Source organism: Telopea speciosissima, chromosome 5 (assembly GCF_018873765.1).
Source record: "Telopea speciosissima isolate NSW1024214 ecotype Mountain lineage chromosome 5, Tspe_v1, whole genome shotgun sequence".
Classification (NCBI taxonomy): domain Eukaryota; kingdom Viridiplantae; phylum Streptophyta; class Magnoliopsida; order Proteales; family Proteaceae; genus Telopea; species Telopea speciosissima.
In genome coordinates, this window is record NC_057920.1 from 58,640,035 (window position 1) to 58,651,781 (window position 11,747).

General features: G+C 40.8%; 1 pseudogene; it reads right to left on the bottom strand.

Annotated features, from left to right (window-relative positions):
* Window positions 1-5,853: 5,853 nt before the first annotated feature.
* LOC122661211 lies at window positions 5,854-9,406 on the bottom strand (annotated as a pseudogene).
* Window positions 9,407-11,747: the final 2,341 nt, after the last annotated feature.

Genomic DNA, 11,747 nt, shown 5'->3' on the forward strand with positions numbered 1-11,747 from the left:
TTACAATTTTGGGGAGAATGTGTTCTTGCTGCTGCTTACCTAATCAACCGTTTACCAACTCCCGTGTTACATGACAAAACACCCCATGATATCCTTTTCAACAAAAAACCCATCTTCTCTCACCTTAAAGTTTTTGGATGCCTTTGTTTTGGCCGAAACACCAATATCAAACATAAATTTGATAAGCGTGCTTCTCCTGGCATATTTGTTGGGTACCCCCATGGACAAAAAGGATTCAAAATTTATGACCTTTCCACCAAAATCTTTTATGTCTCTCGTGATGTAGTATTTCATGAAACCATTTTTCCTTACCAGTTATATTCATCTCCTACCACCTACCCCTCTTTTGTGTTTCCTTTACCTCCCTTTGAAATCGATAATGATACACCACCACCTACCTTCACTCCCGCTGCTCCAATTAATGCCACCAACCCAACTGGGAATACCCCACCCACTTCTCCTTCTCCACCCCCTGCCCCAATCCCTTCTATGCGCCCCTTACGCACTCGTCAAATGCCCAGTTATCTCAATGACTACTACTTGTCTACTGCCCAAGCGAATTCGTCTTCCACTGTTGGTCAAGGTACGTGTCACCCTCTCACTTCTTCCTTAAGTTATCATCAGTTCTCTCCATCACATTTATCTTTTCTCACTGCACTAACTGTCACCACTGAGCCTACCAGTTTTGCACAAGCAATGAAACATCAGGAGTGGCGAGACGCTATGAACACTGAGATTATTGCTCTAACCAACAATAATACATGGTCTCTTGTTCCGTTACCCGCCGGTAAGAAAGCTATTGGATCCAAGTGGGTCTTCAAAATAAAACGAAAGGCCGATGGTTCTGTGGAACGATACAAAGCTCGTTTAGTTGCTAAAGGATACACACAGATTGAAGGCCTTGATTACCATGATACATTTGCCCCTGTCGCTAAACTTGTTACTGTCCGGGTTCTTCTTACTATTGCAGTAGCTCATGGATGGCCTCTTCATCAATTAGATGTCAATAATGCCTTTTTGCATGGGGATCTTCATGAAGAAGTATACATGACTCCTCCACCTGGTTATCGTCAAAAAGGGGAGAACATTGTTTGCAAATTACAAAAGTCTTTATATGGCCTCAAACAAGCATCACGAAATTGGTTTTCAAAGTTATCCACCGCTCTACTAAGTTTTGGTTTCACTCAGTCTCAGTCTGACCACTCATTGTTCATTCTTCATCAGCAATCAGCCTCAGTCTTCGTTCTTGTCTACGTTGACGACATCCTCATAACCAGTTCGGATGCTACTTTACTTCAAGATATTAAAACCCACATTTGCGGTCAATTTCACACCAAAGATATTGGAAATCTGAAGTACTTTCTTGGCATAGAGGTTGCCCGTTCTCAACAAGGTCTTTACCTTTGCCAACGCAAGTATACTCTTGATATTCTTAATGATTGTGGCATGACTGGCGCTCGACCGACATATTTCCCAATGGAACAGAACCTCAAGCTTTCTGATTCCACAGGGACCGTTCTATCTGATCCTTCACCTTATCGGCACTTGGTTGGTCGCTTGATTTATCTCACAGTAACAAGACCAGACATTGTCTACACTGTCAATATTTTAAGTCAATTTATGCATCAACCTCGTCAACCACATATGGAGGCTGCAAATCGTTTACTACGATACTTAAAAGGATCTCCTGGCCAAGGGATCTTCCTTCCTGCCAAATCCGATCTTTGTCTACAGGCTTTTTGTGATTCTGATTGGGCGAGCTGTCCTATGACTCGACGCTCTACAACAGGATATTGCATTTTTCTTGGCTCAAGTCCGATTTCTTGGAAAACAAAGAAGCAGGCTACAGTTTCCCGTTCTTCTGCAGAAGCTGAGTATCGAGCCATGGCTGTCGCCACTTGTGAGATTACCTGGCTCTCATACCTATTACGCGATCTACGTTTACCACCAAAGATGCCTATTCCTCTTCATTGTGATAATCAGGCAGCCCTACATATCGCTGCCAACCCGGTTTTTCATGAGTGCACCAAGCACATCGAGATAGATTGTCATGTGGTGCGAGAAAAACTACGTCAAGGCCTGATTTGCACTGCCAAAATCCCTTCTGCTGATCAACTCGCGGATTTGTTTACGAAGTCCCTTGGTCGTGATCAATTTCAACATTTAAAGTCCAAGTTGGGCATTCGTGACCTACATGCTCCACCTTGAAGGGGAGTATTAGCTGTCTATGAGATGGCGCTGAGTCAATCCGGATATGTTTTTATCTTGTTTCTCAATTAGTCCTTGGACACCCTGTATCCATATCTGTATCTTCTCTTTTAGGTAAGGTAGAGATAATTGGTAGATATAATTGCTCAATCTTAGGAGCTAATTGTAGAGGTAATTGCTCTCTTATTTTGTATATAGTTACCTTCCAACCTTAATGAAAGACATTCAATGCTATTCCATTCAAATCTAGTTTAATATTCAGGCAGAAAAAAAATCGATATTCTAGAAGGAAAAAAAAAAAAAAGAAGAAGTTGCAACAGCGACAAAGAAAGTGAGAGAGAGCCAATACTCACCGGGACTAGTGAAGTTGATTAACGAGTGGAAGAGGGATAACGAGATAGAGGGAAGCACCTAGCCGACTTCTACTAGTCTTGCAAGTTTCTTGCCAAATAGATACAAAAGGGAATTCAATAAGTTGTGCATACGGTTACACTATTAAGCATTATCTTTAGCTTCTTTTTAGGGAAAAAAGTGAGTCAAAGGGTATATTAGGAAGTTTAGTTATATTTTTTTGTTAGGCGGGACGGGCACTAACTAATTTGGAGATTAGGTAAATTTTTTCAAAATGTAAATTTATGGTTGTAAAACAAATTTATAATATACTTATCTTGTAATTCTTTTTTTAATCTCGTAGATCTAAGAAATTTCTCCTTTTGTTTATGGTTTTCTTAAACGCCAATCCGATGACCGATTTTGGGACCGATCCCTTGGTCGATTCAAGTCGATTCCATTCCGATCTTGATCGGAATTGTCCGAGATGATCCCAATTCCATATTTCAAACCATGGGTGATACGTCATGCAATTCGTGGTGGTGATCTTTTCAAATGACTTGGTTTTCTTATTTTTAACCACATAACAAACATGGAGTCCAGATTAACTACCCATATGTGAAGGCTTCATATACAGTTTCGTGACGACACATATCCTTTTGTTTCCACAAATTCCCCTTTATGCTGCCATTAAGAGTGTTTAGAGAGGCATTTCTAGAAGAAAAAAAAACAGACATGTGTTACAATGAAACCTTAAGTGAGCAGTTGTACACTCCATGTATAAACTGATCCAAACTCACAAACATGTTGATCCATAGGATATAAGATGAAGCACCCAACCCCCCCCCCCCAATGACAGTGTGTTTAAAGTGTCACAAAATTACAAGAATTTTCGATTGCATTCTTGTAATTTTCTATTCACCCATACTTTTTGGGGAAAAAGAACCCTAAAAACTAAAAAATAACGTGGTCCCTGTACCCAGACATAGAGGGCGCAAAATAACCACCCTGCCCCTATGAAAGAAGAAAATCCCACCCATATTAATGCTTCTGTGCACGATCCCATTGGCCCTCATGTTGGCGCAATGGCTAATGCCTTTTAGGAACTTCTCCAAACATTTTTTATAGGGAAATTACTATTACTTATTTATATATATGTACCCTATATTTACTCTAACTCTTTTACCCTATACTTATTTTCTAATTCCCTCAAAAAAAAAAAAAAAAACATGGATCTTTGTCCCCTCCAGTTCTCTGCCCGATCCAATTCCCCCAGTGCCTGTAATAAGGGGCAGGAGGGCAATCACCACCCTACCCTGCCCGAACACTCTGCCCGAGTGGGATCCATCCCCCCTTATTACAGGCACTGGGGGAACTGGGCCGGATAGGGAACTGGAGGAGATAATTTTCCAAAAAAAACATGCTTCGACCCCTCTTTCTCCCCTAATATTCAAAATCCATAAATTACCCTTGGTCTTTTCCCCTCCCCTCCGCCAGCCACCCCTTTCACACCCTTTGCATCTCCCCAGACCCTCTCTCTGCCTCACCCCAACCCCAAATCCCACCCTTCCACTCCCATCCAACCTCCGCCCTCCCCCGCGACCACCACCCAAGAGGGTGGATGCTGATGGGGTTGAGCTTGCAAGAGGAAGACATGTTTATCATAAGATGTGTTTGTTCTGTGTCTATAAACTTGCGTCATGATGTGAAGGTCACATGTTCCTCATGAATATGGAGTTGCAGAGCTTAGTTGTTCAGGGGTGATGAAGGGGAACCACCTACCTCTCTCTATTGGATTTGAGCACCAAAAGGTTAAAACTGAAAATAAGTCTGAACACATCCTTTGCTCTTCTTCCCCATTTCCTGACTTTTTAGCAATTGTGATTCATTGTTAACTCGACATAGATTAGAGTCCTTGGTAGCTTTGGACTCTGGTTTCCATCACTGTGCCTATTTTCAGGAAGGAAAAAAAAAAAAGTAGGCTATTTCAGAGAGCAAAAGTGGAGAAGGGGTGTTGCAGAGGGCGGGGCAAGGCGAATGCAAAGGTGGATGTGAAAGCCAGTATGCTGCAGAAGAGGGGGAGATGCAAATGGTGTTGGGGGCTACTAGAGGGGCTGTAGAAGGGGAGCGGAGGGGAGGGAGTTGAGATCCAATCCGACTCCTCTACTTCCGCCCGCCCCTACTGCCGTGTGCGTCCCACACACAAGCAAGGCGGAATGTACCGCCTTACCCCTGCCCGAACACCTTGCCCGAGTGGGGGTAAGGCGGTACTTTCCGCCGCGCTTGTGTATGGGGGCCCACTACAGTACCGGGCAGGCAGAAGTAGAGGAGTCGGATCCGTTGAGATCCCTTGCACGTATATACACCACCTACATGTACACTTTAAGTATTAATACTTGTCCCACTTATTGCCATTTAAAAGGCAGAGGGGTAATTATGAAAACAAAAAGGACAGGTGTTGCCACGTGAACCATACCAATAGGTGACCATCCGTTTAAGATAGACTATTTTTTTTTTTTTGGTAATTGGGAGCTTTATATATATATTTTGTATAGTGGGGTGGGATCGAACCAGGGAGGGAGTAAGGTACTAGCCAGGTGACTCGAATTCGAGACCTCCTGATGAGCATAGGCATGAAGCGCACCACAACTCACCAACTGAGCTAGGTAGTTGTTGGTAAAATAGACTATTTTTATTTTCACCCAAACAAAAAAAAGATAGACTATTTTTATCGTCCGAGAATGCGAAATAAACCAGGAATGCATACCAAAAAGTCGTTATTGTCCTGATAAATATAGTGACTCTTATTAAATGTTTTACAAAGGCCTGTATTGTCAAGAAGGATCAGAATTAACCACACTGCGATGGCATCAATTAATTGAAAACATCTCAACTAAACCTTTTCTTAACTAAAGCCTTTGCTACATTAATCTTGCTTCACCATTCAATTCTTATGTTAAAATCATATTTATTATCATCACTTGTTGTTTTAGTTCCTCTAATTTGCAAACATTCATTTGTTCTTAACGGTGCATCCAAACCTCCCTTCATCTTTTCACCTATTGAGCTCACCTTTAAATCACTTTTAACGTATACATTTCTTATTTTATCTTTTCTATTTTCCACATCAACATCCTTATATTAACTACACTTATTCATTTAATTAAAAAACAATAATATATGTGATTAAAAGAGGAGACCCATGACTACACCAGTAAGGAAGAGTGATCAAATTCAATTTGACGGAGCTACAAGAGGTACGGAATTGAAGATTTATTTGGTATAGAAAATTTTACAGAATATTGAAAAGTAGTAGTCATTCATTCATGAGCAACTACAACTACCTGTTTTTCCACATTACGGCCCGTGAAGAGTCCAATTAGAGCTCCAGGTGCATTCTCAAGGCCTTCGACGATATCTTCTACATAAGCTATCTTCCCTTCTTTGATGAATTTTAGAATAAAATCAAAGAACTTGGGGTAAATGTGAAAGTAGGAATAAGCCAAGAACCCTTGCATGCGAATCTGCTTAGTGATAAGGCAAAACAAATTGCAAACACCCACTGTTTTTTCAAGGTTGTACTGGGATATCATCCCACACGCAGCAATGCGACCACCAAATCTCATGTTGGGGAGGACTGCATCAAGCATCTCCCCACCTACATTTTCAAAGTAAATGTCTATCCCTTCGGGAAAGTACCTGGGAAGAAGATAGAAATTCTGAACTATAATCATTTAATGAAAAGCAAAGAAATTGAGAGATTAATGTGTATCTGCGAACTTATAGAAAACTAACATTATTTTTCATTAATGACTTCAGATTTGATCTGATATTGAGATTATAAAAGGATTCTGTCCAGCCGTGGCGGGAGCTGGAGCATCCAGCCCTACTAAACAACAGCAAAAACAGGGGTGCACGTGGTCATTTCACAAGTGAGTCCCACCTGGGCCCCACATGTGAAATGAGCATCCCACCCCTGTTTTGGGGGTGGTTTCCGAGCGCTGGACCGTCCAGCTCCCACCACTGCTGGACAAGAGCCAGGTCCATTGAGATTTCTCTTGTAAAGATACTGAGACTGACCTTTGTAAAGCAGCATCCAAGTCATGCTCTTCTTTTCTTTTTCTTTTTTTCTTTTTTTTTTTTTTTTTTTTTTTTTTTGAGTAGGTCTGGATCAACAAGCTCACAGAAAAATGTGATCATGATGAAGACTTACCTTTTCCTTGGAACCAGCACTTCCAACCACATAACAACCCGTTATCTTTGCAAATTGTCCAACAAGTTGGCCAACTGCACCAGATGCTGCTGATATGAACACATTCTCCCCTTTCTTTGGAGAGCAGAGTTCATAAAAACCAGCATAAGCAGTTAAACCTGGCACCCCTATAAAGTAACGAAGGTACCGTAAGTTGAAGCATTGGATATCTTAGTAAGTGAAATCAAAGTGAGTGTAATCTGTGATGCACAAGGAAAGGTAGAGGCTCATACCATTGTGAAAGGAAAAGAATTACTTGCATAGAAAGACGAAGGACACCTATGCAACTATTGGGGTTCCATGCAAAAGTAATGATTCCACATCAGATATGAGTAGCCTAATATGGAGACTTATAAAGTCTTAGACATCATCTTCTTAAATGACTAATTTTTAAGAATGAATTTTAGAATAATTTTGAGAAAGAGATATCATGTGACGAAAATAACAGAGAGATGGAGATTGAGGGAGAAGAAAAGAAGGCTTGGCGATAGACTATGTACCTATATCATCCAGCCCTTGGTTGTTTATATAATAAGCAATACAGAGTTGCAATAGGAAAAGACCTCCAAACCTCCTTACTTAACTAAGCCTAAAAAGAATAGGAAACTAGGAGAACGTAGCCTAAATTACTAACCCAAGATAAAACCCCACGGTAAGAAGGTCTATGGAGGTCTCTGTTGGCTTGTCAGAGTAACATAGGCCACCACTTTATTTATAATGTTGAAAGGAAATTACAAATAAGGCATACTAGCTAGGGCTGACTCATAGGCCTTATCTAGCATGCAGGTACATAGAATCTAGACATACTACTAGTATATATGCTTCATGAATTGAGATAAAACAACTTACCAAGTGATCCTGTATAGTAGGAAAGTGGTACATCTGTGTGTGTAATTTTATTCAGGCCGTCTGGCATTGTGATCAGGCTGTACTCCTCCCATACGGTCCACCCCCACACCAAGTCACCTTCCTTGAAGTTTGGATGATCAGAATCCAAAACTTTAGACACACCGAGTCCGGTTTATAGGCTGCATGTCTCCAACAAGTTAGAAAAGCATCTTTACTATTTTTCCAGTCATCTATGCATACCCATGCACTCTCTTGTAGTCCCTAGATTTTTAGAACTTTATTTTGTCACTTGACAAATTTTATTTGGGTTGAAAATCGACAATTAAGCTAGGGACATTAAGGCCTACCTATCTACAAAATTCAACCAAGTAGTAGAAAGTTGAGTCATCCTCACAAGCTTGCCTGGACATCTTAGAATCCCTTGATCTAGGCATTCAAAAACTCTTGAGAGGGTAACGTGTCAAGAACAGTAAGGGGTATTATTGACTTCGTACTCTAAGGGGACAGACATTAATGATCATAGATGGGTGTACTTTTCTTTCATAATTCACATCCTCTACTTCCGCCTGCCCCTACTGCTGTGTGCACCCCATACACAAGCAAGGCGGTAGTTACCGCCATACCGCCACTCAGGCAAGGCGCTCGGGCAGGGGTAAGGTGGTAATTTCCACCTTGGTTGTGTGTGGGGCGCACAGCAGTACCAGGCAGGGCAGATGTAGAGGATGTGAACTCTTTCTTTTATCCACAAATTTCTATAATTCTACAAGCACCTAGTTTCCTCTAGTACTAAAGAATGATTTTGTCGCTTAAAGCAGTCCATGTCTTGAACCCAAGATGAGTTCACTGCCCGGGGGGATCCACTCCCCCCTCCCCCCTATAGATGAAATGGAAGGGCAGATAAATGGAGACGATAATTTTCCGAGTTGACTCTAATCGGTGAACTTTACAGTTTTCCAGTATAATAAAATTTCACCAATCCAACGGAGAAATTTACCCAAGTGCCCCTTTCGAAACATAAAAGAAACATTGTCATCCCTTGGAACAATAAGGATTTAAATCGTATCGGAATTGATCAAAACCCTAGAAATTAAAGATAGGAAAAAAAGAAACAAAGTTCTTCAAGAGATCTGTAACTTTTTTATGCCATTTTTAAAACCTAAGAATGGAAGTTTGTCTATTCCCTTCAAAGAATTAGGTTTATTATTTATTTCTTTTTATATGAGAGTGCTGGAACAGAGGAGGAGAGAGAGAAGCGAAGGAGGGTGAAACAGTGGAGGACACAAAACCACCCCTGCAACCCAATAAATAAACACATAAACAAAACGAACCAACACTGTTCATCATCATATTATATTGGAGAAATGAATTTTAAGTAAAATATTTAAACAATTAAATCCACAAAATGATGAAAGGAACAACAAAGAAGGTGGAATCTAATGTGTCTTACAGAGCCAGGAGTGAAGGAAGAGACATAAATCGGCCTATCCAGTTTCGTCATACAGATTCTCATGTATGGATCGCAAGATAAGTATAGATTCTTCACAAGAATCGCATTAGATCCTTCAGGAACCTTCAAATTGATGGTTCTGGTGCTCACAACCATGTCTGTCACTTTGAGAAAGCCTGTGATGTAGTCCCTGAAGATTACTTGTTTGTTACTAACCTCCTCTCCCTTCGCCATTTCTGATCTCTCTCTCTCTCTCTCGCTCTCTCCGCGGACCATAGAAACCTTAGCCTGCCGAGTCTCTTTAAAACTGTACGTTGTTTGCTGCTACGACCATGGAAAATGGGAATCCTTATAGATTCGTAGGACACGTGTGTATTAATTGTGTGCATGTTGAGAGTGTCCTTAAAAATTTTGGCAGGTGGATGAACTAGGGCTGTAAGAGGGTCGGGTCGGGTTGGGTCGGGCTTTATAAAACCCTAACCCGTTCCCTTAACTAGGCCCAGACCCGACCCAACCTTGACTCAGGGCCTGGAAAATCCAACCCTGACCCGCCCTCAAGGTCAGGTCGGGCGCTAGTTTCTTAACTTAGATAAAACCTTCTTTTCCATTTTTCTTCCATTCCTTACCGTCAGCTAGTAGTTCAGAGAGAATAACAGACCTATAACCTGTTTTCGGTACTCTCAACTGGCTCGTATAAATCAAGCAGTTTTCAGGATGGCGGTAGGCCTTTGGTTAAAAACGGAAGGTCTTGATCTTTTTTTGTATTGAAATTTTACTACTTTTTTTTTGTTCATTTTTGACTTTCTATTTATCATATTAATTTCTACTCTAATTTCTCGGACTTCGTCAGCCCCAAATCCTTTAGTTGAGTGCCGACCTACCAACATTGAAAGGATAGTGTTTCAAAAGACTTTTCAAAATACAATACCTTATCCCCTAATTGGCCCCGATCATGGGGAGGGGGAAGGAAATGCATGGACTGGAATGGGCCAGGGAGAAAATTATCAATTTTACGTAAAATAACACTACAGTAAAATGTATTATATCACATACTATCTTCATATATAATATATTATATAACAAAATGTGGGTGTTGTTTAAAGTTTATAATGTATATATTATATCAATATATATTTTATGGTATAACTTAAAACAAGGTCAGGTCAGGCCGGGCCAGACTTAGCTTGAGGCCTCAACCCTGATCCGACCCGACCTTGACTCAGGGCCAGAAATTTCCAACCTTGACCCGCCTTCAGGGCAAAATATCTTAGCTCAAACCCTGTTTGGACTCAAGGCGGGCTAGGGTGGGTTTGGGCTACAGGGCCAAACTTAGACCCTAGAATGAACGACTCAACCATTCTGGGTCTCTAACATCCGATTTCTTTCGTGTAGGAAGTTTTGACTGGTGCTTAGCTGGCTTCTCATTGGAAGCAGGGTTTTAGTAATTGGTATTGGGATTGGTATCGGTCTCGGCCGATACGATATCAATCCAGATCCTATTTACATTTTTACCATTGGTTAGTCCTCTAGATCGATATCGTATCAGTCAGGAATCGATATCAATCTTTATCGATACCGATACTGATTCCTTGAACCATTGGAAGACAACTCATTGCTCCCCCCCCCCCCCCCAACAAAAAAATAATAATAAAACTCAACTCTCTAGGGTATCTTTGAAGGTTGTGAATGGATTTCTATTGAATCTGATGAAAGAGATGTGATCTAGGTATCTTGATAGTGCAATCAAAATCTCATCATTACTGTTAAGATCCATTATTGAATCTATCTTCTTACTTTGTTTCATGTAATTTCTTATTTATTCCAAGGGAGATTAACGACTTAGCAAACTCCTTAGCTAGGAGAGAACCATTGGTGACTTGTAAGATAGCTTGGCCCAATTTTGATCCACGATTACAAGAGATGTGTTATGCTCCTTCCATGAGCTTTTCACGGTAATCATGAATAAAGCTTTGTTCTACACCCCCCTGAAAGAAGAAAAAAAAAAGTCCCCTGGAACAAATGGGTTGTCATTGCTTTAGGTGTCAAATGGATATCGGTTAGGCTGGTTCGTTCTCAACCGAGCATCAGTTCAATCACTTTTTTGGTAGGGATCAGATTAGAATCATTAAATGTTGACCATTGAAATCAATCACATGTGCTTGTATTGTGATACATACATATACACTGGACCTACCTAAAATATAAACAATACCATCATTACTCTAAAATATTGTATGTATTTTACATCTGAAAATGAAATATTCCCGCCCTTATTCATTCTTCCTGGAAGAAAGGAATTACAAAGCATACTGAGTTTGGTGATCGAGTTGAGACAACATTGTCGTATAGGAGAGGAACATGGAGAGAAGGAGATAGAGGTTGCGGAGTCGTAGAGAAACAGAGAGTGGCAACGAGACTATAATCGGTCTAAATTTTTTGTTTTAGATCTAAAGGAGACGGTGAGGAATTAGCCCATAGGTAGCTAAAATTTTTGTCATATACTTTACTCTCTCTAAGTCACATGATGAAAGACTACCATTGCAAGACATTCACGTTTAATCGTGACATGGGTGAGAAAAGGGGATTGTAATCGTGGATTGGGCTCCTCTCCCACATGGCACGGTATGTAATGCACATCGTGTGGCTAGGGAGGTCTCGATC